Consider the following 27,563-nt stretch of genomic DNA (forward strand, 5'->3'; position numbering starts at 1 on the left):
TTGTAAATAGTCCTGTCTTCACTGGTGCCACTTAAATGAACCTGTAACAATCTAGACTTTTGCTGATAGCGTAAGTTCAAACCATGATGCAGTAACTTGATGCTGGGCGAAGGGGGATTATCCAGACACATGCAAGCCTTACTGGGTTCTCCATGTGGAGGAAGTCATAGGAAGAAGGCGACAAAGAAAAGGCTACAAGAAATAAAATCCAACAGAAGAGGAGAGCATGGAATGAAAGCTGGGGATGGGGGTCAGACACCTAAAGGTCTGAGGGAGACCAAGCATGGGGGAGGGTAGAGTCCTGATGAGAATTATGCGTCCCTCCAAGAGCCTGTGACATTTCATCTTTTGACCAAAAGAAAGGAGAGCAGCAGTGACCGGCGTGAGACCATACAGGAGGGATAGCACACAAAACCAACACCTTTTCTGGAGAAGTCAGAGAGGCACAAGCTCCAAAACTGAACCTTCTTTGCAGACCTCTGCTGTCAACGGTGCTTAAGTTCCTTTGTTGCTGTAGCAGCATTATTCCATGACTTCTGGGCTCACACTCAATCCCTAATTACTAGAATCATTCAAACTGTGGTTTCTTGTGTTCTGGTAAAAGCCAGTCCACAGCTTGCCACAGACTGCCAGGCATCCCAAACTTTCTCAGTGTGATGATGTTCCTGGAGCCTCCACTGTATTCCCATCTGCTTTTATGCTGAATGTTGACTTTCGTTTTTTTGAATTGCAGTTGCCCTTCTCAGGGTGTTTTCCAAGTAAACTAAGATTGTTGATATCAAGATAAATCAAGATTCAGTTTTGGCTTTGCAGTCCCTGAACACTTGAACAACCATCAACATGGTACTAGTTTTCCTAAGTAACCCAGAATACAGAAGAGTTTCAGTTTCCTAAGACTGTATCAAAATAGTTCAAGAAATTCAACACACATTTACCAAACACCAATTATTTGCAAGAGGATCCCAGAATTGCTGTAGATTTGGAGACAACTGAACCTAGCTCAGTCAGTTACTTCTCTCCTCTCTGAATTTATGACTCAAGCTCACTGGAAGACATTATCAGGAAATGACTTGGAAACACAGGCTTCCATTGTGTTCTCTGTTGTAGAAACTCCCATGGTTTTGTGGCTTGTCTCACACTGCCCATGCCAAAAAGAAAGAACACATGTATAAAGGAAAAGGAAGATGCTCAGAGCACACAGGAACAAGATATCAATGCCCAGCATTTTAATTAAGTTTTTTTTTTTTTTATTGCATCCTCATGTAGTGACAAGGGTATGACATTCACACAATTTAAAGGGACTGGTAAAGTTCTTTAGTGGAAGAACCAATTTCCTTTCCCCTAAATCATCACCTGTAATAATTATGTCCTTTCAACCCTGCATCATTAGCTTTTCATGCTCAGGTGATCCCAGGCAGGTGAACCAACAAATATAAAATCCAGTTCCACCTTGTAAAAGGCTTTCATAGAAATGAGAGAAAACTGAGCCAGAATTTTATTTGTTTGGTTTGGATTGGCTGATTCTTTCCAGAAGGTATTTTGTCAGCGGGGACAAAGAAAGCACTGCACTCATTGCCCACGTTAAAAGTTGGAGTCTGTCAGTCAGGTTCAGAAAGGAGGAATGTCAAAATGGCAGCAGACTGAGACAGAACTTTATAAAGGCTTTGGGTTCCCATTGTAGTTTGAATCATATCTAGCCTAGTTACTAGCTACTTGAGCACTTTCTTCAGCCTTGGTTTTAGATTCCTTTGTACATTCATGATAGGCAAGAACAAGCCACAACAGTGAACAGAGGCCCAGCAGAGAGTAAGAATTCAGTAGGTAGGGCTGAGCTCTTTGTATAAAATACTTCACCAGATTTTTCTTTGCAATTTTTGTACTTTTCCTTTGCTACACAAGTTTGTGTAAGTTTCACAACAGCAAATAATCATTAATAATGGTTCTTCCTTTGTACATTAAACTTCCATGTAGTTGAAGCGATCAGTAAAGAGCCTTTAGGTTAGGTGAGTGCACATGTAAGGGATATTTGCAGAATGTTCATGTCCTGTGAAAAAAAGAATGACTTAGTTTTGAGGGGTTGGTGAAAATATACTAGTAAAAATAGGTATATGTTGTTTATTAAAACTAACTGAACCAGAAACTTGAAGTGAGTACATTTACGTGTGGGTGTGGGTACATGTGGACAAGTGTGAGTCACTTCTTAGGTAAAACTCCCCATAATTTCAAAAGAAAGTCATAAAATGGCAGCCTTCAGAGGGTCTGGTAAAATGATCTGGCATGTGTGAGGAGTTGTAGACTATTCTGGGTGATCTAATACAATCAGCAATGCAACGATGTCAGATTTAGCAATTAAGAATCAGAAAATACAGTTGTATTTGAATATAATCTAAAACACCATGTATAGAGTAAGAAAAAGTTAATTGGATTGCCTATATATCCCTTGGCATCCCCACATAGTTTGCTAATTCATGCACAAAACAAGAGTAATGGATGGATCTACGCAGTCTAGGAAAAGCCACCCTTGCTGTAAAATTATTCTGTCTTTTAATTTCTGAATGACAAAAAATGATACATATTTTAAAACGAATAACAATGCATATGTGATTTCTAAAAGAAGCTAAGAGTTGAGGTCTGAAGATAAAACCAACTCATAATGCAGATCCCAATATGAATGAGAGAGGGTCTCATGGGCTCTATACAAAGTGCTACACGCAGTGACCAGCTACTGGGAGAGGAAGAATTTGCATTCCCTAGTGATGAGCCCCTTGATTGGTTATCCAACGTCACATGGTCAGACCTAGAAACATACGCATCCAGATAACACTGACAGGTCTGGCAGGTTGTACTTACATATTAGTTATTTTTATGTAGATGTAACAACAATCAAAGAAGAGGAGTATATGAGCTTAGGAGGGAAGGAGAACACGGAAGGGGTAGCAGAGGGAGGCAAAATGATGTATATTTTATTAGATATTTTCTTTATTTACATTTCAAATGTTATTCCCTTTTCCAGTTTTTCCTCTGCAATCGCCCTATCGCATCCTCCCTCCCCCTGCCTCTATAAGGGTGCTCCCCCACCCCCCTGCCTACTTCCTCCCACCTCATCGCCCTAGCATTCCTCTACAATGGGGCATCAAGCTTTCACAGTACTAAGGACCTTTCTTCCCGTTAATGCCTAATAAGGCCATCCTCTGCTACATATGTGGCTGAAGCCATTGGTCCCTCCATGTGTACTCTTTGGTTGGTTGTTTAGTCCCTGGGAGCTCTGGGATGGGGGTCTGGTTGGTTGATACTGTTCTGCCTATAGGGTTGTAAACACCTGCAGCTCCTTCAGTCCTTTCTCTAGTTCCTCCATTGAGGTACCTATGCTCTAATCCAGTGGTTGGCAGTGAGTGCCTCCACCTCTGTATCTGTCAGGTCTGGCAGACCCTCTCAGGAGACAGCTATAACAGGCTCCTGTCAGCATGTATCTGCAATATTTTCAGGGTTTGGGAACTGTATATGGGATGGATTCCCAGATGGGACAGTCTCTGGATAACCTTTTCTTCAGTCTCTGTGCCATACTTTGTCTCTGTATTTCCTCCTGTGAGTATTTTGGCCCCCCACCCCAAGAAGGTCTGAAACATCCACACTTTGATCTTTCTTCTTCTTGGGTTTCCTGTGGTCTGTGAATTGTATCTTGGGTTTTCCAAGCTTTTGAGCCAAAATCCACTTATCAATGAGTACATACCATGTGTGTACTTTTGTGACTAGGTTACCTCACCCAGAATGATATTTTCTAATTTTATCCGTTTGCCTGTGAATGTCAGAAAGTCATTGTTTTTAATAGCTGAATAGTACTTCATTGTATAAATATACCACATTTTCTGTATCCATTAATCTGTTGAAGGACATCTGGGTTCTTTCCAGTTTCTGGCTATTATAAATAAGGCTGTATGAATGTAGTAGAGCATGTGTGCTTGTTATATGTTGGAGCTTCTTTTGGTTATATGCCCAGGAATGGTATAGCTGGGTCCTCAGGTAGTACTATGTCCAATTTTCTGGAGCACCACCAGACTGATTCCAGAGTGGTTGTACCAGCTTGCAATCCCACCAACAATGGAGGAGTGTTCCTCTTTCACCACATCCTCACCAGCATCTGTTGTCACCTGAATTTTTTATTTTATCCATTCTGACTGTTGTGAGGTGGAATCTCAGGGTTATTTTTATTTGCATTTCCCTAATGACAAAGGATGCTGGACGTTTCTTTAGGTGCTTCCTGGTCTTTCAATATTCCTCAGTTGAGAATTCTTTGTTTAGCTCTGTCCCCCATTCTTTTAAATAGGATTATTTGATTTTCTGGAATCTAGCTTCTTGAGTTCTTTGTATATATTGGATATTATTAGCCCTCTATAGGATGTAGGATTGGTAAAGATCCTTTCCCAATCTGTGGGTTGCCGTTTTGTGCTATTGAAAGTGCCCTTTGCCTTACAGAAGCTTTGCAGTTTTATGTGGACCCATTTGTTGATTCTTGATCTTAGAGCATAAGCCATTAGCGTGACTCTCACCAAGCAAGAGAAAGATCTGTATGACAAGAACTTCAAGTCTCTGAAGAAAGAAATTGAAGAAGTTCTCAGAAGATGGAAAGATCTCCCGTGATAATGAATTGGCAGGAGTAATATAGTAAAATGGCCATCTTGTCAAAAGCAATCTATAACAAAATTCCAACTCAGTTTTTTATAGAGTTAGAGCAATTTGCAAATTTATTTGGAGTAACCAAAAACCCAGGATATCAAAAACTAGTCTCAACAATAAAAGAACTGGGGGAATGATCATTCCTGACCTCAAGCTGTAATTACAGAGCAGTCATGATAAAACTGCATGATATTGGTATACGACAGGCAGGTAGATCTAGGGAACAGAATTGAAGACCCAGGAATGACACACCTATGCTCACTTGATCTTTGACAAAGGATATAAAACTATCTAGTGGGAAAAAAGACAGCATTCCAACAAATAGTGCTGGTTCAACTGGCAGTTCAAATATAAAAGAATGCACATCGATCCATTCTCATCTCCTTGTACACAGCTCAAGTCCAAGTGGATTAACAAGTTCCACATAAAACCAGATACACTGAAACTAAAAGAAAAAGCAGGGAAGAGCCTCAAACAGATGGGCACAGGGAAAACTTCCTCACCAGAGCACAAATGGCTTATGCTCTAAGACCAATGATGTAATTATACATATATATGATTACATCATATATATGTAGATTAATTTCTTTTATTCTTGAAATTATAACATAATTACATCATTTTCCTCTTCCCTTTCCAAACTCTCCCACATGCATACCTTACCTTCTTCTCTTTCAAATTTAGATCCTCTTTTCCCATTAATTGTAGTTTTATGTATATGTCTGGTATATGTATATACATGCATGTATTCCTAAACACATTTGCTCAGTCTGTGTAATGTTACTCACAGACATATTTTTAGGGATGACAATTCGGTGCTGGATAACCAATTGCTCTGTTCTTCCCAAGGAGAGGCTATTTTCTTTACTGTCAGCATTCCTTACTTGCTAATAGATTCCTTTGTGTAGGGTTGACCCTTGTGGTCTTCCCCTTGACTGCTTCAGCACATCTATCTCTGCAACACATGGAGACCACTGGAGAAAAGAATTAAAATATTGAGTTGTAATTGTACTTTAATTGAAGAGAAAAAGAATATAAAAACCTAACAGGAATTATTCAGTACTTGCTTTTATTGTACCCTGATTTTACAGCATTATATGTAAACAGAATTAGTACTGATAACTACTTGTTGAGTTGCCAGAATGCAGTGAAAATTAATATCAACAACCTCTCACTGAATTGTTATTATGCTTAGCTCTTTACATCTATTAATTAATTCAATTCTCAGAAGAATGATTGGGATTTTGCAAAGCAAAAGACTGAAACTGAAAAAAAGGTAAGATTTTTTTGCCCTAGACCATATAGCTAAAGTCAGGCCTGGTATTTGAATCCAAACCTTTCACAGTCTCCAGCCTATTCCTTCCAAATACAACTGGACACTTTAGTGTCTTGCAGAGCATGGGTTTCTCAACTCAGAATGCTGGGTGTGCAGATCCATACAGAAGGAAAGGTGATGAGTAAACACCTTCACATGTCAGCAGTGCTTCCTGTGGGATACGACATGCAAGCAAATCCACACTCCCTATCTCCCCCCTCCTTTCCTCCCTCCCTTCTTTCCTTCTCCTCTCCCTCCCTCCCTCCTTTCCTCCCTTCTTCCCTTCTCCTCTCCCTCCTTTCCTTCCTCCCTCCCTCCCTCTCCCTCCCTTCCTCCCTCCCTCCCTCCCTCTCTCCCTCCCTCCCTCCCTCTCTGTCCTTTTTCTGTCCTTTCTCCTTCTGCTTGTTCTTTCCTTCCCTTCTTTCTCTCTTCTTCCTAGCTTTTTAAAGCAAATTCACAATTATACCCTGTGCACTGTCTTTGTTCCAGGAAAGCAACATATGAACAAAAGTTTTGCAAATGTACCATATTTTGTTCAGGAATTTGTCTTTCAGAAAGTTCTGCTCTTTTCAATAGGGAGACTGACCCCGGTTCAAATATGGCACAAAAGTAAATAGTCTAGAAGTTTGTTAATTATCCTTCAAAGTTAAATGAATTGATACAAAAGCAATTCCTGGTTTTTATGGGAAGACATTTTGATAAATTATAGAATATTTAATGACTGAGACTAAACATCCTTCAGCCTACCTTTAGCTAATTATTATTTGAAAAGTATGAGTCAATATTTGCTAGATAGAAACAAAATGCCACGTAGCTTACCAGGCCAGCATTGTTTCCATAGCTTATCAAAACTAGGAACATGCTTGATGTCATTAAGTTTTCTGCTATTAATGGTTTTATAAATATTTCATTCACATCTACTTTCTGTACTCTACGTTGTCAGAAATCTATCTTCTGCCATGTACACTTTCTATATCCCAGGGTCTGTCTTCTAAAGTGTACATTCTCCATATCCTTGGGGTCTGACTTCTGAATTGTCAGTAGTTGTAGGAAGCAAGAAGCAAGCACTACCTCATGAATATGGCCATCGAAAACTAGTAGGGAGAACTCTTTCAAGCAGTTTTATAAACAGTTTGTCCAAAGGTATTACTTCATCAAGAAGATATCAGTTGACTCTCTGAATGGCTAATCAGTAACATACCATGAATGGATACTTAAGCAGGTGTCACAGTCATATGTAGTTGATTTTGAACCAAAGTAGAACACAGTAAGGTTGAGGCAACCTTGACTAGCCCATGGCCGAGTTGTGTATTTTCTCCTGTTACACGTTAACACTTCAGAGCCTATACTGAAATTATGTCATTTTCAATAAGTCAAATATATTTCAAAATAATTGTATTTACTATATTTATTTGAGTCAAGTTTTTGTTTATTTTGGCAATTTGAAAAAGAAGGGTGTTGGATTAAAATTGGCTTCATGACCTTAATTGTTTGACATTTTTCCCTCCCTGTTAGGAAGCCCTCTTTCCCCACCTTGATTCCAATGGATCAGCATTTTGTTTTCACTTGAAGGCTTCTTTTTCAAATATTGAAGAAAGATGTCTATCTATTTATGAAAAAATTCCATGAGTTTTCTCAATTTTATATTGCATTTGTATAAATGCATGTTCAATGTAAAAATTACAAAAAATGGTTAATAGGACAAGTATCTATTTTTATTATTGCCTACAATAGTGGGTTCAATAATTACATGTCAGGAATCTGAGCAATTATGTTCACAAATTTGGGTAATCGACACAGGAAGATTTAAATGAATTGATAAGTCTTAATTCAATCTTGTTTTGTCCTTAATTTTTCATATTATTTGAGCTTATAATTTGTACTTTCCTACATATTATGCCAGAGTCTTCTTAGAATCAATGCTAGGATGAATTATAAATAAAAAACAGTTGAAGATTTAAAAGGAGGAAGTTTCAAGAACACCTTGCCTCATGATTAACAAGATAGTTTTGATTAACATCAATTTCCTCCTGGGAGTGTCTGTGGTGAGTTAGAGACTCCGCCTGCCTCTCATGTCATGACTGCAATGAGGACTCTATAGGTTAAATGCAGCTGTTCTCCTCTTACAGTGGTTTACATTAGAAACAGAGAAGACCCAGCGTTTAAGAGTGCTGGCTGCTATTCCAGAGAACCAACTGCGGTTCAGTTCCCAGTACTCATATGACTGCTCACAACCATCTGCAATAACTCCAGTTCCAAGGAATCCAGTCTCCTCGATGGCCTTCACATACACCAGGCATGCAAACTTTGCATATACATATGGGCAGGCAAAACACTCTCATAAATTTAAAACTAAGTAAATGAAAATAGCCGTATTTAAATCTGTTGCCAGAGAATAGAGTATTTATATGATGAGTGTTATTTCTTCCAGGGCTCCTAGAAGAGTATATAGATGCTAAACAGTGGGGGACAGATCTAAGTTTGTATCAGAGTTCCATAGCTTTAAAACCTTGCAAAAATCGCCTTACATAACAAGTGATACTGTTTAGTATCACTGCCACAGGCTCTGTAACTGTTGAAAAAGGTTCTACCAGATATTTCTCATTTCATTTACAAAATAACAGTCAGAGGCCTTGCTCTTTGTGTGTTTAAAAACGCGCACAAGGACCTGCTTTCCTTCTTCCTTTAGGCAGCTGATGGCAGTTTTATTTCTAAACTGTTGCAGATCCTCTGGTGGAAGGAAGTAAATGCAGTTGATTCTTGATATTCAGAGTGACTGGGGTCTATAAACTTGTTTCAACCTCAAAATTAGATAATAACAAGCCCTTCTGCGGGGGGGGGGGAGGGGGAGAGGCCTGTTGCTGTGAGATAATGTGTATCCCCCCTCATCCTCTGTGTTTTGCTTAAAGACACCTTGTTAAATATGTATTATTGACTCATTTATACTAGACTTGATATATAGGCTTTATATACTGTCCTGAATAACGTCTGTCTACTGTATTTTTTTTCCTCAAAGGCACTTTACTGATTTCTTGAACACTTAACAATGTTTCAGAACTGTATGATAGCTACTTTAAACAGAGAAGCTATTTTCTAAAAATACCTACTTCTGAACAATATTATGTTCAATAGTCCTTGGAAGACATTTCTTTATATCAGCAGAGTTAACACATCCGTACTGGCAGGATGATTTAGTGTGTAAAGGTACCTTCTGTGTTATTCTGGTGACTGACGTAGATGCTCAGTACCCATGGGTAGGTGGAAGGAGAAAATGTGCTAGACAGAGTCAAACGCTGACCTTCATACATGTGCTGTGGCATGGGAAGCCATGTGAACAAACAAAGAAATGAATGAATGAATAAATGAATGAATGAATGAATAAATAAATAAATAGATAGAAAAACTGAATTATATCAAGTTGTTTGGCAGAAACCAGAATTTTTAAGTTGGATAACTCAAAAAATTCCTCTTTGTGAAAGTCTAAAAAGGGTTTCTTAAATATTGATTTAGATGTTAGAAGTAAATTTTATTCAGTAGACAAAATCTAAAATGAAGCCTTATCAATCATTCATATAGTCTCTGAAATTAACATTTTCATACTTTAACTATTAGTGTTTATAACTGTCAGTGTTTCAAAGGCCAGATTAACAAGTCGAAGGGAAGACAGGTAAGAATGAACTGGAGACATGTATATTTTGCAGCCCTTGTAGGGGCATGAGAAAGTCCAAAAACTAGACAAGGTGCAGACCCAAGAAAACAGCAAGATGAGTCTTGGGTGCCCAGGTCCCTAGATATTTCCCATGAAATAACTTTATCTAGAACACTGCAGAACATAATTTTTAAAAAAAGTTAAGTGGAAAACAATATTAACTAACTTCACAATTTAATTGTCTTTTCAAGTGAGAATTTTATTAGAACAATTCTTGCTGGGCTAGAATCCAGGAGAAATTTTTTCTTCATAAACATTTCCCCAGTTTTAATGTAGACAATGTATCTTGCTATATGACCAGTCATCATGGTGCTGAGCTTCCTCAGTGAAATTATAATGAGTTTTGATCCAATTAAAAAAATAAACATAACAATTTCTATTACAAGATTAGCTTTCTAATACAATGATGTAAAGACATTCAATATAATATCAGCTGCATTCTGGTCCCCACCATAACTCCCTGTTCACATTGATGTCAACATAAAGATTTAAAAAAGTAAAAACTGATAAAGAGGCAAAATGAATGATAAATGTGTCAGCCCACTCCTTCAAGGTAAAGTGAGAAAGAGTCACAGGGACCAACTACATGAGCTGAAACTCTAAATTAACACTATCTCATAAAATGAGTATTCACTGGTTTTTTCTGTCCTGGACTTTTCTCCAGCACTAACTAAAACTTGCAGATCATTCATCCAATGAATTTGGGCGATTATTCACATTCTCAAAGTACTGGTGTTTTAACTGATGGTCATTTGTTATGGCCAATAATTAACCCAGTATCTTCTGCATGCATAAAACATAATTATATGGTCTGCTTTATATATGAATTTGACATGATTTCGTACCGTTGTACAGCTTTTTTTTAAATGTTAGATCCCACCTCAATTATTAAGGAATTTATGTATCTTTCCTATAGCCATTTTGTGCAGGTATTTCCTTGGAGCTGAAACAAGATTCGGGAAGTAATTTTATAATTTGCAGGAAGTTCCTGAAACTTATCATGTGCACAAGGCCCCATCTTCCTCCCCAAAGTTACACATTCAACAAATATTGAACCCTAACAATTGGAGCTACTTACAAGTTTTCCAGACATTCATCCAGACATTCCCATTCTGGAATGGTCTATTCTTGATACAGTTATTGGTGAATTGTACACACCATTTCAAAAAATAATCCTGTCCATATTTCTATAAATAACCTTACTAAATTAATTGGCTCAGCAAGGTGGAATTTGGTAATAATGTTACTTTGGTCTGTTACAACTTTCCTATCTAGGGTAAATACACATTTTTTTTTCATGATTCCCCAGGAACATTGCCATACAACAAGCCCTAGCTTGGTTATAGAATGACTTTTTTCCATTCTTTGGCTCTTATCCTTCCTGTACTGTGTACAGAGCATTGACTAAGCCTATCCATATGATGATCGACCTATGATGACAGCCTGTAAGGGGTGATTAGTCCAAGTTTGTGCTTTGTAAAAATTAAATATTCTGTACTTTGTAATCTGAAAGAAGGAATAATGAGTAACTCCAGTTCAGTCAAACTTGAGCAACTATTGTAAAAACAAAATCTAGCATTAATGTTATATTTTAGAAGAACACAGTCTCTTTTTTACTGTCTGGTACTTGAAAGTGTTAGAATCAAGCCGACTCAGCTAAAGGTTAGGCTTTGTCTGGTTTCCCCATAAGTCAGTTTGCTCTACTTTCTTTCATAATATGTTGACATTGATCTCCTGACTCTGCTGATACGCAGCAGGTCCACACCAGGGTGGCTTAACTGTTCCCATTATTTTAATTGATTTTCACATGCCATGCTACTTGTCCAGTGTGTTTAAGACTATCTCAGTTTCTATAGAACTAGGAAAGAAAAAAAGGGGGGAAAAGTGAAAACCATTCCTAATATTACTTAACAAACAGCTTCAAGGTAAGTTATTTTAAAAACTGAGTTGGAAGCATCCAGCATCTTTTCAGTAGAGAGGAGTTTACCACCATTAATCAAAGAAGGGATTTTATTGAAAATCTAGAGTTGTAAGTTTGTCATTACCACTAGCCTTTAATAAGTGTCAGCTTTATAGGGCACCATTTTATCTCTATGCCTTCCAGAACTTCAATCAGCAGACAGACTTTTACTGTCAACTTCATTTGGGTAATGTCTCTTGATGACATAATGCCCTATATTAACTTCTCAGATAAATTTGAAGGATAGGCCCTGGCATTTTTTGGAATTATTCATTTCAAAAAATATGTAAATTTAAGATATTTTGAACAATTTTTTTTTGCTTGAAACTAGCAAAGCTGGGACAAGATTATCAGTCGCAGAGTCCCTTGCAAACCAATAGTAATTATTTGTTTAAATATGGTTGGTTCTGAAGAGTGGAGTCAGTTAACTTCTGGTAGCAACAACTATCAATATTTTAGTCAGTGTTTGATTTCTACCAAGACCCACTGGAAAAATATTGCCTTCTATCATACTGATAGGTACTTGAAGGTGTTCTGCAAACCTTTGTTATGGTTCAGGATTGATTAAAAATATCTGCACAAACTTTCTTTAAGCACACAACTTTACAGGGACCTTTTTGGAAAAAACTTAACTGCATGCCATGAAATGAGACTGTAAATTATGTCAGGATGCTTAAGTGTCCTAGTAGTCTAGCAAAGAAACTAGCATACTGTAGATTGTCCTGAAGCTGTATATATTTTAATGTTAATTCCACTTTCTCAAGAAGGGCTGCCTAGTCAGGACTCCAACTAAACCTTCCCATTTTAATTAGTAAAATAAAAGAAAGCCAGTGACTGGGCGGGGTTAAGGGAGGAGCAGAGAAATGAGGTGTAAGAGGTCAGAGGGCAAGAGGTCAGAGGGCAAGAAGTCAGAGGTGGTGAGAGGATGGAGGGGGAAGGTCGTTGCAACATGAAGCTTCCTCAAAACCAACTAGACCCAGGTGGGATTTATTGGTATTAAATAGCTATGAACATTAAGGATTTTCCAGGTCTAGTATCTTATAGAAGGGCAGTTTGTATCTTTATCTATTTGATGTAATCTTGTTGTGTAGAGGGCTTGTGGATTGAGAGTTGGATATATAAACCTGTATGAAAAGCTATGGGGCTGTAGAGTTGTGTTTGTGGGATTTTGGGGTAGAGAAACACCCCGGGACAGAGGCAGAGAGTAGGTGGTAGAAAACCACCAGAGAAGGGAGTTGCATGTCAAGTTGGGCCGGGTTGGCGGCTCGGACCAGGTGCCAGAGGAGAGCACAGTTCCTCTAATCGGGCCTGAGGAGTGAGACCTCAGGGCCAATAGAGAGATAAATCCTTTTTATTTTTAATATTTACTGCAACAGCATACAATCTGAGAATTTTAATAGTGATCGGAGACCCAGGCTCTTATCTTGATGCAATAACACAAAAAACTACTTAGATCCCGCCCCCCTTGTTCATCCATGCTGTGTGTGCATGTGCAAGTGTATTTACATGTTTGTTGTATATATTCAAGTGTGTTTGCAGGTACGCACACTTGTTTTCTTTGTAGAAGCCAAGGGAAGGCCTCATCTGTCACTGTCTGCCCTTTTCCTTTGAGGCAGAGTCTCTCACTGAATCCAGAGTTCTATGTTTTTGGCTAGGCCGGTGCTGGCATCCAAACTTCAACCCCGTGTTCCCATCAGGTCTCCCTCTCCCATTCACCCTTACAAACAGCGAGGCAAACATTGCATCATTGTCATTATAAACCTCACTGTTTTGAAAAAGATTATTACTGAGGGTAAAGGCAATACATGCAGGAAATCAGGACCAAATAAACCTTAAGAAGAACCAGAAACAGCATTTCCCGTGATGAATCAATTAAGTTTGCTTTCAGTCTATTAGTTAGATATGCAAGACATTTGATCTTACTCAACAGTTCACAACATTCTCTAACATGTTAGTGTGACAATGCCAGATGTCATTTTGCTCCCTGTAATTAATAAGGTATGAATTTGTCGTTAAGGAAAGGCAAGTGTTGCCTCTTTGCAATGTCTCAATTTTAATCCTCCATTCTGTGCAAGGCGTCTGTTTGTCTAGGCTGGCGGCCTATAAATTGAATTGAATAGTACACTGGCTTCTATTTCTAAAGGAAGCAAAGGATAACAAATAGAGGTCAAAAATCACTCTCAGACTGCTGCAAACCCCCCAAAGCTTAGTCATCTAAGAACCTTTTTACTGTATGTGCATGAGGTTGGCTGTTTGGTTTGCGACTGTGGGCCTACTCGGAGAGCCTATTGGTATTTATCAGCCTACCTCATGTTTTAGTAGATAGCTGAGGTTGTCTCTGAGAAAACAGTCACTCTTCTTGATAGAATACATGACTGCCTGGCCAGTTCCTACTATTTCAGCCTAAAGGATACGCACAGCACCTGTTAGCTTACAAGTGCTAAGAACACTCTCCGGTATCTTATTGCAAATACCTCGCCACCCGTGTACTGTGGAGGCAAAGACTCAAACACTAAGAGCAACTTCTGTCTTAAAGATTGCTCTTTTCCATTGCCATGGGAGTCAATGCCTTTTCTATGAGTGAGCACATGTTAGATCATGGGGTCGAACTTCTTTCATGTAATAGAGGTTGGAATGAAGGCAGATCTAAAGCTATTCTGATACCAGCCACACAGACACTACGACTTTAAGCTTCTTCCCCCACCCCCAAATGGTTCCTACAAATCTGTTTTTAACTTTGGAATTTTCCTTCATATTAACAAGAAAGTACACTTTCTTGGGAGAGCCACAAATGCCAAGCCAGAAGTGATCGGCAGTTCATAATCAATGGTTTAATGGCAGTGTATGCTTTGGCCCTTGACAGCCAGATCAAACAATGGAACTTAAACTGACTTATAAAATAATTGTACGTTTTTTAAAGAAGAACTTGTTTTCCCACTAGGAAGAGTATTTATTTATGCCTTTTCTTCATGTTTTTATCCTATAATCAACTCTATTGATTGCAAAGAAGAGATTGCTAGCTGTATGGTTACCTTACATATAGCCAAAACTAATCAGAAACAAATCACATTGATCCTACCTAAGAGAATATGAAAGACTGATGAATTTACAAACTGGTAAAATTTAGAATATTTGCATTTGGATCACATCTTAGTGAATAATGTAAGTCACAAAATGCATCAGGGGAAAAATCATGATCAACACTGTTCTAATCACACAGAGAAATGTACAAGCATAGATTACATGTCTCACTAAGATGCATGTACAGTCAATATTTTCTTAGGATTTTGTTTTCTGTCTATAATAATCAGAACAAGGGGGCTACTGATAAATTGCCAGGAGATTTTACAAAAACACACATGGTCAGAGTTCTAAGTTTCACATAACAAATTCATATCAAAGAAAGCTTTGCACATCTGGGTGAAGGAGACTGGCAGCCGGGGACAAGTGGGTCACCTAAGGAGAAAACCAGTATATTCTCTAACTTGTTTAATAACCAAAAAACACATATGGAGAATGAAAGGCAGCCAGATGATTCTACACAGGCAGTTTCTAAGCTTTTACAAAGAACTCGAGATTGATATTTAACACAAGGAGGAGGAGAGAAGGCCAGAGAGAGTAACTTCCCTAAATGTAGTCAGATCACTTGAATTTTTATGTCAATCAATGAGCAGAATTTTATATATTACTAAAACCTATTAAATAATTATTACCTGAGAACTATTCCTTAGTTCTTTCAGAGCATTAAGATGAATTTTATTATGCATTGGTAGACTGTTCTTCTGTTTAAAATGTACTAAAGAGTACACATGGCAGGGCCCATGGCTCCAGCTGCCTACGTAGCAGAGGATGGCCTCATCTGGCATGGTTGGGAGGAGAGGCCCTTGGTCCCATGGAGGCTTGATGACCCATCATAGGGGAATGCTAGGGGACTGAGGTGTGTGGGGGAGCTCCCTCATAGAAGCAGGGGAAGGAGGAGGAGTAGAAAGGGGGTTGGTGAATAGGAAACTGGGAAGGGGATAACATTTGAAATGTAAATAAATATAATAACCAATAAAAATGTATTACATTTAGTCCTGAAAGTGATAGGATAAAGCTATTGGGAAAATGTAAGAAAGCTAATTTGGGCTGAAATTAATAGTGGCTTGGTATCTATTATTAAAACATAATATTAATCAAACCAAATGGACTTATTCAATCACTTTAGACGTCTCTGAGGATCCCACGAGGTACTGCATGTTCCAATCATCTGAGCTGTGACTTGTCCTATTTCACAAGGTGCCTGGGAGGCAGAGTCACGGAGATGAGTCACAGTAGACAGAATGATGGTGCTATGCTCATAAATGAGGAGCTGCCTGTGTATTTAATATTATACTTCCACAATGGTGATAAGCACATAGAATCACGTACGCTGTCTTCTCCCATCATTTCCATAGGGTTGCTTGTTCTCCCTACAGTTTGGGGCCATCCTGAGGAATGATATCTGGTCTCATGGATGCTAGTGACTACCCTCTGTCTGCCATTATTTTTAATTTATACCACTATAAATTCTCCAGGGAGGCCTATATCTCCACTGGTATTTTTTCTGAATAGTTCTAATTAAATGACCATGGGCACCCCAAATGGAGTTACATCTTCTCTCCCATTTGTTTCATCTTTTTTTCTGGATTTGAGTTTTGTGCAACATACATTATTAATCCACCAAATTCTTTATTAAGATGGGGGCATTGAGTTCTTTCCCTCTTCCCACCCCCAAGCTTATCTGGTCCCTTCCATAATTTTCTAATCACTAAGCCAAGATCTTTTCATTTCCATTGCTCACAGACAAGCCTTTGTACACCTCAAATCTCATGTGTTTGCCTCTGTTCTTTATGAGTATAGCACTGCCTTCTAAGGATGAATTTGGTAAATGCATATCTTATCCACTAGGTTACAGTTACCTGCTCACAGGACCTTACAGGTTCCACGTCCTCTGAGGGAAGAGACTTGAACTGTTCATTTTACAGGGAAAGTCACAAACACAGCACCGACCACACAAAAGGTACTTACTATGTTGTTTAAGAGGAACTACATTATATTGAAGACTAAGTTGCCACTGTCAGGCTTAAGGTGGTAAAAATGCAATACTTGAAGGGGTGGGGCAGGCACTCGGATGGCGGCTAATAGTTTTTAGTTCCCATGTAGTGGATTGCTTACGTACCATTAGTGCACTCTGGAATTAGGAAATCACTGAACTACATGTGTTGTTCCTTTATTCGCAGATGTTTCGGGGTGGGGAAATCAAAGGTTTGCATTCATCTGAGGAGGTTCCTGAATCAACAGGCAGCCAATTTCTTGTCATAATACATGGCACTGTTCAATTTAACTAACAAGATTTTCCTTACAATTTACACCGTGGTATCCCAGTCAGGACATGTACCACCCAACAAGTGTCAATAATTCTTCAGTTTCTTGAGTTGTGTTCCTCCTTTGGCTCTGGTGGCTGTGCCCAGCATATCTTTAATATGGGGAAAAAATCAACTTGAAAGCAGCTTTGAGACATTTTTAGCCCTCACATTCTACTTTTTATTTTTTTAAATGGGATTCCTGGAAGAATAGTAATATAAAAATGTTTCTACTGGTTGTAAAATATTGCTTCACAAGTAGTACATCTTATGGGTACATAGCCAACATTCATGAGTCCTAGTAAATGTTTTTAAATGTACATTCTATTAATTTTTAATTAGCAAATAAAATAATGGGTCTCAATGTGGTATTTCATATACATACCATATTTCCTTCTAAGTCATCTCTTTCCCCTACCGCTTTCTCCCTGCTTCTTGGTGGTTCACATGTTAAGATTTTAAATATAAGATTGGATTGCCTTAAAGAGCTGAAGAAAAAAACAGATTCGGCAGTGTTTTCTTTGATCTTGAAGATTTTATATTTTTGAGAGTGCGTAATAAAAGAACCCTTCATCTATCTGTCCTAATTTCTGTTAATATTAGCATTTCAAAAGAGAAATGGGCCTGGTGGATGTCTTTTATCCCTGCACATGGGAGGCAGAATCAGACAGATTTCTAGGGGTTGAGGACAGCCTGGTCTACAAAGCAAGTTTCAGGGCAGCCAGGGCTGCACAAAAAAACTGTGTCTTTAAGAGGGGTGATATAGAGCTAGAAATAGAGATAGAGATAAAGATAGATAAGGAGATAAGGAGATAGAGAGATAGAGAGATAGGGAGATAGAGAGATAAAGAGATAGAGAGATAGATTCATAGAGAAATGGATATTCCTCTAAGCTATTAATAGAAAGAATGACGATTCATTCGGTCGCAAGCTAACTAGTCTGTTGAGTGTCTATCTATATTAGAAGAAAATGTGTCTTTGGTATTCACAGCCAACCAACTCTTTTACAAATAAGTGCCTCAATATTTAAGATAAATGAAACATCCAAAGTTATACAGGGAATAACTATATAGTTATATAGTGGGAGGTAAAATAGGAAATTGAATCAAGAGTTATTTGAACTCAACACATACAAGTTTGAATGGTTCTAGAATTTTCCTTCTATGTTATTCTCAAAGTGAAAAGTTGGTATCTTTAGTTACATGAATGTCTTCCTGATTGACTTTAGAACCCACCTCAGTTCTATAGTCTACTTGGGCCATGTAGGTATCAAGACTGAATATCCTTCCGGGAACTGCTTCCTTGGTCTCAGATACAGCTCTACTTAGGGGATAAAGAGGATTTTGAAAGGGTGGGTGCTGCAAAGATGCCCACCTTTGAGACATGTTAAAATCACTGTTGGGAGCCAGAGAGAGCATTATAGCAGAGTGAGAGTCCTCGTTGGAGCAACAGTTACCATCCTGTGGTCTTTCACAGAGAAACCACACCACTGGATTCAGTGACACAGGAAACATGCAGCCCAGGGCTTCTCAGGTCTGCAGAGAGAGCCACATCTGCAGGCGGTTATGACTCTACCCACTGAAGGACAGGAAATCTTTGTTTCCACTCTTCATAATCTTAATGGGATGAATTCTCATCAAGCCTGTCAGTCCCCAGCATTGACAGTGACAAGGACAGCATCTAAATTAAGGGTAACAGGAACTATTGTTGAGTCACACACCCTCCCTTGGTTCACTTGGCTAAGTGAGAAACTGAAATTAAACAAGGAGGTGTGTGGAGATGGTATAGGGTAATTTCGAAGGAAGAAGCACCCAGTATTATTTTCAAGAAATCCTTAGCCAAAAATGAATCTTTAAGTGGCACCCTCAAGAGATAACTACTGAGTGGCGTTAGTCGGTGAGAATTTATTTCCAACGGAAGATTACAAAGAAAGTCTAGCTTCTGTGACTCACTGTTTCATCCTGTGTTTTTCTCAATCTCTCTCTCTCTCTCTCTCCTCTCTCTCTCTCTCTCTCTCTCTCTCTCTCTCTCTCTCTCTCTCTCTCTCTCCGTCCCTCTCTCTCCCTCCTCTCTCTCTCTCTCTCTCTCTCTCTCTCTCTCTCTCTCTCTCTCTCTCTCTCCCTGTCCCTCCCTCCCTCCTCTCTCTCTCTCTCTCTCTCTCTCTCTCTCTCTCTCTCTCTCTCTCACACACACACACACACACACACACACACACACACACACACACACGTGAGGATATTTTCATTATAGTCATTTTTCTGTGCTGTGTCAAATAAAGCTTTCATATCCCAACACTGACCAGCAACATTTGAGGGTACGGCATGTACTACTATCCCTGGAAAGATTAAAATCAAACATGGAGGGGACAAGCCAAGGGCTTGAGACTGAGGACAACACTTTACATATAGGGAGTTTCAGCAGCCTCATGTTTTACAAAGTTAGTAAGATGGTGTTGCTCCTGCATTTGTGGCCTTCGGGGGAGGGAAACTTTAGAAAATCAGAAGCTTAAATCAAACCAAGGAGGCAGCCAACTCAAGATGTATCCAGTCTGTATATCAGAAATAGTCTATTTTAAACACTTGGAGATACTCATTTTAATGGGACACGGTGGCACATGCCTGTAAGCCAGTACTGAGGTTGAATCAGAAGTGTTTAAGAGCTCAAGATCAGCTTGAATGAGCTCCAGACCAAGAGGCTGTTCAAGAAGAATGGGGGACCCAACTTTTAATTCTCACTCTTTTCACTGAAAAAAAAAAAGGCTAATTTCATTCTATATTTTATGTATTTTGATGTGGCCATGAATGTTTATCTACCCTGTTTTCCTAATGAAAATAATGTACTCCAAGAAATGGTAAAGTACCGAGCAACTCTTCTAATAAGCTTCTTGGGCCCTGACTACCTCGTCTAAGTAAGAGTGGAGAAATGTGATATGAATCAGCTTTTTTTTTTTTTTTTTTTTTTTTTTTTGGTGTGTCTCTTTGACTGGATGTAATACAGTATCCAGGTCTCTAAGTAAGCTCAAACAAGTGAAGGTTGTGCTGACCCTGAGTCGCTATAATTGGAGACCAAGTGCATGTGCTACAGAGAAAGGTTAAACAAAGACCTGTGGCTTAACCTACTAAAATGATTTCCCCTTTATAGAGCTTCTCCTTTCCTGGACTCTCCTCCCATTCTTTTTACCTTACACATACATTGTCTATACCTTAGATGGATAGATACGGAGAAGGAATTGTGGAAGAAGAGGAAAGATAGAAGAAAATAAACATGGAGCAAGACATGTAGCCTCCCCAGGTCCAGAGCAGTGGTGTAGAGCATTTGAACAATCAGCATCCCCCTTCATTCTGCACAGAAGAGTCATAGTCTTGAGAAGGATTGTCACGTCCTTAAGCTACACACACTACACAGTCCTGGCAAGGTTTGCTTAATGACCGGGTAAACTTAGCTGTTTGCTAAAAACCACCAAGGCGTGCTCCTATATCTGCCTTCAATGAAACAGCTTTACCTACATAAAATAGTTGTGCACATTTGAATATTAAACAATTGTATAAGACTGGGCCAACCTAATATTCTTTTATTTGTTTTATATCTCATAACTAAGATTTTGGCCATCACTTCTACATTTTTATCTCGACTATCTACCAACTATTGTAATGCTATGTTCTCAGACACATTTGATCACAGCTTTAAATATCTCAGTGGGGGTCATGTCTGTAACACCTCTGGTAAGAAATTCTTGTGTGTCATCTTTCTTGATTTTATCCAGTCTCAGCAATGGCTTCCCATCAGTGCACGCCAAGCTCAGCTGTGCTCCCAGTGTCCCCTGATTTCTACTCCCCAGTCTCTTCTCTCAGGTTCTTGAACATATCAAGGTCATTAGGTCTCAACTTCCATTCTGGGTCTGCACAAAAATCTCCTGCTCACATTATCTCCCCCTCCTCCTTTTCTTTCCCTAGTGATGAATGTTAGCAGTCTTTCTTTCAGTCCAATGCTTTCCGTTAGAATACTCTTTTCCTTTATTCAGAAAGAAGAATGCGAACCCTGAGTTGCATGAAGTGGGAGGCAAGTGTAGGCAGCATGCTGAGCTGTGTATGACAGGAGGCCAGGGATGGAACTCAGTATTAGCTCAAGCACACCATAGGCCCCGGGCTCAGTCTCCAGCATCAGACTGTGAGGAGGACAGAGAGATGAACTTAACTTTTTCTCACATTGATTCAATGATGTGAGACACTCCCTCACTGACTGCTTTGTTCTTCCTCAAAGTACACTGAGAATTCACACAACACTTTTCTAAGTATTTCTGACCTTATTGTTCTATGAGCACATTTAAAAATTAATTTTATTGGAGTCTGAATGTAATGTAAATTTTTCTGATGTCCTCAAATTTCTATTTTTCTTGGGATCAAATGAAAAGTTACTTACAAAATTTTATACTAGTTTTTCTGAATATGTGATTTTGAGAGGTCCATCTCTTGTCAAAATTTCCCATCTGACACGACATGATTACACACTTCTCAGCTCAAGATAAGTCTTTATCTTAGCAACATCTGGCACCACTGGGTGTTCTGCAAAAATTTCTGTCTTGGGTTCATAATGGCAGTGTTATCTGATAACTGCCCTATCACTTGACTAGTTTTCTGATGCTTCCTGGGTCGAGATCTGTCTATTTCATATCCAGCCAGAGGTCAGTTCTCAGATCTAGATCTTAGTCTTTCCAGTTGATGTCTTGAAGACCTTGGGTCTAGCCATGTGTTGGCTTACACTAGATATTGAATTCTACAAAAAGAGAAGCCTAACTGGCTGTTTCCACCCAGAAGCTTGAAAATTCTTCCAACACTTGGTAACAGAGTCTGCGCTTCCCTCCTGAGTCTTTCCCTTCCCCATCCTTCCCATTCTTAAGATACAGCCATATCATCTAACTGGTTGTTCTTTAAGCATTTGGATGACCACGTTCTATCTTTCTTTCCACTATCCCTACTTTTACCTGGGTTATTAGTAATCCCTATCAGCTCTGATTCTAAATACTCTCTGAATGAATCTACTTTCATCTGATGCCACAGCTCCAGTGCTAATCTATACTGTTGCCTTCGATGGTCAGTAGCTTCATCTTTCTTCAGCAGTGGTCATATTACAATCCACTGTCTGCAAGGAAGCCAGAGAGAGAGCTTTTAAAAACATTAACCCATTAGATGTATTATGTTTTCAGAACAAAGTCATAGTAAAATTTTAAAGTAATGAGCACAGCAACACTTCTATTTTATTAGTGCACAATGCATAGTATCCTCAGCTTATGCAGGGGGCTGATTTCAAGGTTCCTAAGGATATCTGCATGCATTGAAGCATCAGCCTATATATACAGATGCACAGTACTTTCCACACAACCCGCTCAAGTATTATGTATTTTATATTATTAAAATATATCAAATATTAAATATATTATATAAATATTAAAACATATTTTAAATCTATGTCTTAAACCATCTGTGTAATAGTCAGACCCAATTTAGTAGAAAGGCTGCATAAATAGCTTGTATAGTAGATTGTTCAGGAAATCATGATAAGAAAGGTCATGGACATGCTTCATACAGATGAAGATTTAGCTTGCAATGTTTTTATTTAAAGATGGTTGAACTTGCTCACAAAGAGAGCCAGCGGTAACTGACCAATGTCATTATTTTTACTCTTTACAATGCTTTTCTTAATATTAAACCTTGCAGGATTATTTATTTGTTTGCCCTCTTTCCCCAACACACACTCTAGGACATAATGTGTATATAGCAATGTCCTTCTGTCTTATTAGCTCCTCTTATCCATGTTGCTTAGAAGATTATTGTTAATTATACGCTAGACAAGTATGTGTTGAAAATATTTTACATGCTATTTAGTATAACCTACTACCCAAAGTGAAAACTCTAAACCAACTTCTTATCTATACCTTCAGAGCCCTCTATGGCCTGGCCCTAGTAGTACCAGGAAACAGGACTGGCAAATCCTAGCTGTCTGGTTGTCCAGTCTAGCATAGTCTCCCAAGGTTTACACCCTGAATTGCTCCAGATCAACATTGAAATAGCCTCTTAGTAGGGCTCACCCTGGTACTTAATCTGCAACCTGATACTTTGGCGGCCCCACCCCCACACTACCGAAACTTATGGAATAACTCTCTCCTGCCCCATACACTTTAGCACCTGTGAGTCATATGTCATAGATCTAACCTGTTCATCTTGTTAGCTTTTTGTCCCCAGATAAATGCTTACTGGCCGGAGCCTGTTATAGATGCCTCCTCAGCCTTATTGATACAGAGGAGGATGCTTACAGCTAACCACTGGACTGAACACGGGGACCCCAATAGAGAAGTTAGAGAAAGAACTAAAGGAAAAGGTTTGCAACTCCATGGGAAGAACAACATTATCAACCAACCAAATCCCCCAGAGTTCCCAGGGACACTAAACAATGAGTGCACATGGAGAGACCCATGACTCCAGCTGCATATGTAGCAGAGGATGGCCTTGACTGGCATCAATGAAAGAAGAAACCTTTGGTTCAGTGAAAGCTCGTTTTCCCAGTGCAGGGGAATGCCAGGGCGATGAGGTGGAAGTGGGTTGTTGGGAGAGGGAGCATCTTCATGGAAGCAAGGGGAGGGGAAAGGGGACATAGGAGGAGAAAGAAGGTGATAACATTTGAAATGTAAATACCTAGAATATCCAATAAAATAATAAAAAAAATTTAAAAACTGGTCCTTCTTGTAATGTCACTATGTCCTGTATTATAGAACATTCACCCTATACCTTATTTACCTAACCATAAAGAAAGCTAGTCACTCCCCTTTGGCAGTCATCTCTACACATAATACATGGTAAACATCTGGTTTACCCTGTCTTTTTTTTATTGGATTTGGTCTCTGGCATCTCAGCATACCAAGTAATTGCCTCAGAGCTGAACTATTGGTAAGCTAGCCTCAGTGAATCAGCGGAAGAAACTGGACGTGCAGCGTTTCAAGATGAACATCATGAGAGCGGTCAGTGTGCCGTCCGTTCTCTACTGGGCACCGAGGCTGAAAGCCTAGTCCTAACTTTCTAAGAATGGGGTCAGGGGGTCAGCAGGTGCCAGCTTGGTCCACCTGGGACTGGGGCATCCATGTTTCTGGAGGAATAGTTACCTTAATGAACACCCATCCTGAAACTGGAAGAGAGGTGGCAGTATCATGTGGGACGTCACGAGTTAAAAGGATCTCTTCTCCAAGGTTACCTTCTGTATCAGGTCACACACACCTCTTCGAGGTGGGAGAGCTGTGCTTCCCTTGCATTTGACAGATTCTTTGCACTGCCATTTGGCAAAGGTGAGAACAGGTTTATCCAGTTTTATCTGAAATTTTTTTCCCATTGAAGACCAATGATAGTAAGGGGCATGGTAGTTCGGAGCCAGCCCTTACCCAGGGAAGTCCCCTTACTGTTGAGTCTCAGGCAAGTGTATACCTTGAGATGGTCCATAGACATTTCTGCCTGTAAGACTAGTGAACCCAGGCGGGTAAGGAACTACCCTTGGAAACTATGAAGAGCCGCTATGGGGGTGGGCAGGGTGACCTTAGAAAAGCACTTCTCTTGTTTTATAACTTCAAACTGATCGTCACTTTCGAAAGTTATAACAACTAACTAGTACATTACATGCATCTGCAAATGAGTATGAATATAGCTAAATAGTCTGTCTACTTTTCACGAGTTATAACCACTAACCAGTCCATTATGTATATGCGAATACGTATACCTGTAACTAAATATTGAGAACTATGGGCATTCTCCTAAGCAGATGCAACTCAAAACATATGTCTTCGCTATTAACCCTGATGCTATACACAATCCATTTAAACTGGAGTCTCACAGTATTAGTTTTAGATGTATTAGTCACACACACACACACACACACACACACACACACACACACACACACACACACAAGCTGGCGAGGTGTTCGGGCATTAACCAAACACTGAGACAATGTTTTCAGGAGACTTAGTAAGACAATGAGGTTGCAGCTGGGGGGGGGGGGGTGGATCTTAGTAGCGAATGTGTTGGGATCACTTGGAATAGCACTCACTTTCCGCTCTCAATCCCTAAGATGCGAAACTTTGATCAGAATTCTAAAGTAATACTGCAAACACTGGACCACAGAAAGCACTCTTCACTTTCTGTGGCTGAATCATCTCCAGGAAGTACTAAGACAAGTCCTCTCTCTTGCCTGGTTCTTTCTCCCCAGTGCCACTCTCCTTCTTGCTGCTGTTAATCAGCTTGTTTTTGGGAATATGGATGCGCGTCCCTCTATCCAGCGTTTTTGTTTTGCTTTGCTTTGGCTCTGATCAGCTGTAAGATAGGCACACACCAAAGCAGGGTGCATATAGATCGAGTTTGCAGGGGGCCATCTGAACAGGCACGACCCCCAGGTTATGCTCGCCAGATATGCTTGCCGGGGGTCTTCAGCTGCCGCGCGCGGGGCCTGTGCCCTCCCTGTCCCCACTTCCCCACAGCCGCGCAGACACCCCGAGTGGGTGGAACCGCATTCCAGCTTCCAGCCGGCCTTCCCCAACTCACCAGCCCGCGGAACGGCGGCAGCGAGGGCGCTGGTGTCAGGTTTCGGGCCCGCTCCGGTCTTCCCCAGCTCCGGGGACCCGCCAGCAACCACCGCGCGCCAGCAGCCAGCCTCACAGAGTCACAGTCATGGGCACGGGCGGATCTCTGCGTCTGCAACCTGTAGCTCCCGATCGGTGCAAGGCCTGGCAGTTCCCAACCTCTGCGGGTCAAGACTGCAAGTGGCAAGGCTGGTAGCGCCACCCGGGAGTCCGCCTAGGCGGCTGGGATCAGGAAGGTTTGTGTGAGAAGAAGGCGTGCCTCTGAGTCCTAACGCGGATGTGCCTGGCTCACCTCGGGCCAGTCTGGCTGGTGACTCAACCCTGCAACAAGAAACACACTTGGCTGCTGGTGGATTCTCCACGCTGAGGGAGTGCATGCCTTAGTGGCAGGCTCATTTTCATTGACTTATTTTCCTGGCTTTGCACTGACATCTCTTTCAAAGAACCCTGGGCAGTGTGGGGAGACCAGCTCTCACACACAGCTCGCTGGCTTCCAGGTAGGGAGCAGAGGGAAGCGTCTGATTAGACTGGGTATTAGAAAGAAGCTGCATTTCTGAAGTTCGGTCGGTCACAGACATAAGAATCAGTCTACGCCGATGGAATCCTTACTCGCTAAAAGCCAATCCAGAATCAGCGAGTTTCTGCTAAACAAAATAAAATACAAGGCTACCGAACACGTATGTATTAAGTTCACAGTATGTGGCAAGTCCTACACTTAACACTTTGAATTTTCCCAGGAAGTAAAGATCCTGGGTAGCCTTTGGATATTACATAAACGCACTTGACATGTTCCTTCCCAAAGAAAATAGTCCAAATCTGTTGTTTGCATTTACCTTAGAGCTCGGCAGATAGCGACTTATATATTTTTTGATAATTTAAATTTTAATTGCTTAATTCATCGCTGGCCTGGTGCTTTCGAGTTTAAAGCACTGGTAAGATCTGCTAGGGAGACATTTTTTTGTGGAAGGCCCAAATCATATCCCAAACACAAAGATGTGTCCTCCTTGAAGCTAAAATAATAGGACCAGTCAGGGTTACAATGTTAGCTTCTAGTCAGCCTAGACTGCAGTCTCAAAGTCAAAAAAAAGAGATAAGGTTGGTGTTGGAGGTGAGGATCAGTACAGTTAATTCAAGTAGGTAGTCTAGAACAGTGCCTGGCAGGTAATTCTATAGAAGCATTGGCTACACTTACTATTTCAGTGTATTTAACCTACCCTAACCTCCCAAGGTACTATCTGATTTATAAAACGTCTTAACGTATTTATTTTATTATATATATATATATATATATATATATATATATATATGAATGTTTTGACTTTATGTATATATGAAGGTATATATGCATGTGTGTGTGTGTGTATGTGTATGTGTGTGTGTGCACTGTAAGTGCTTCTGGTGTTCAAGAGGAATCAGCTGTCCTGAAACTGGACATGTGGGTGCTGGGAACCAAAGCCTGCCCCTGTCTTCAGAAAGAGCATCAAGTGCTCTTAAACACTGAGTCAACTCTCCAGCACAGTATCATATGACTCGTAAAAATTGGTTTGGTTCTTCTAACAGAGAAAGAAGTATGCAAAGTTTATAATTTTAAAGGTTCTTTTGTACCTGGGGCTCGTGTGACACAAAAAGTTAAAGTTTCTGCCTCATTGAACAAATCAGGTCTGATATGTATACAGACGTCATAATTGGGAACCTTCTAGAGAAAGTGTCAAATTCATCACCTGCATTTTACCCTCCTTAAACTCCTTGAACACAAAAATAAATCCACTTAGAACTTCTAAAAGTATCTTTAAACCATAAAAGGAAATAAAAGAGACAAGAGGCATCACCAGGAACAATAAATTGTGATGTATTTTAGAAAGAAGTTCAACCAGTTGGAGGCAGGTGCTGATTAATGAAGCACT

The 27,563-nt window shown here is 39.9% G+C and overlaps 1 protein-coding gene across 1 annotated transcript in view; it reads right to left on the reverse strand.

The window, feature by feature from the left end:
- Window positions 1-25,731, reverse strand: part of RAB27B (RAB27B, member RAS oncogene family) — a gene marked incomplete at its 3' end in the record, with an annotated part of 57,887 nt that extends 32,156 nt beyond the window's left edge. Inside the window, exon 1 of the mRNA XM_080919761.1 lies at window positions 25,622-25,731. The remainder of the gene's footprint in view (window positions 1-25,621) is intronic.
- Window positions 25,732-27,563: the final 1,832 nt, after the last annotated feature.

The sequence above is a fragment of the Micromys minutus genome, assembly GCF_963924665.1.
Source record: "Micromys minutus genome assembly, chromosome: 8".
In the NCBI taxonomy this organism is placed as follows: domain Eukaryota; kingdom Metazoa; phylum Chordata; class Mammalia; order Rodentia; family Muridae; genus Micromys; species Micromys minutus.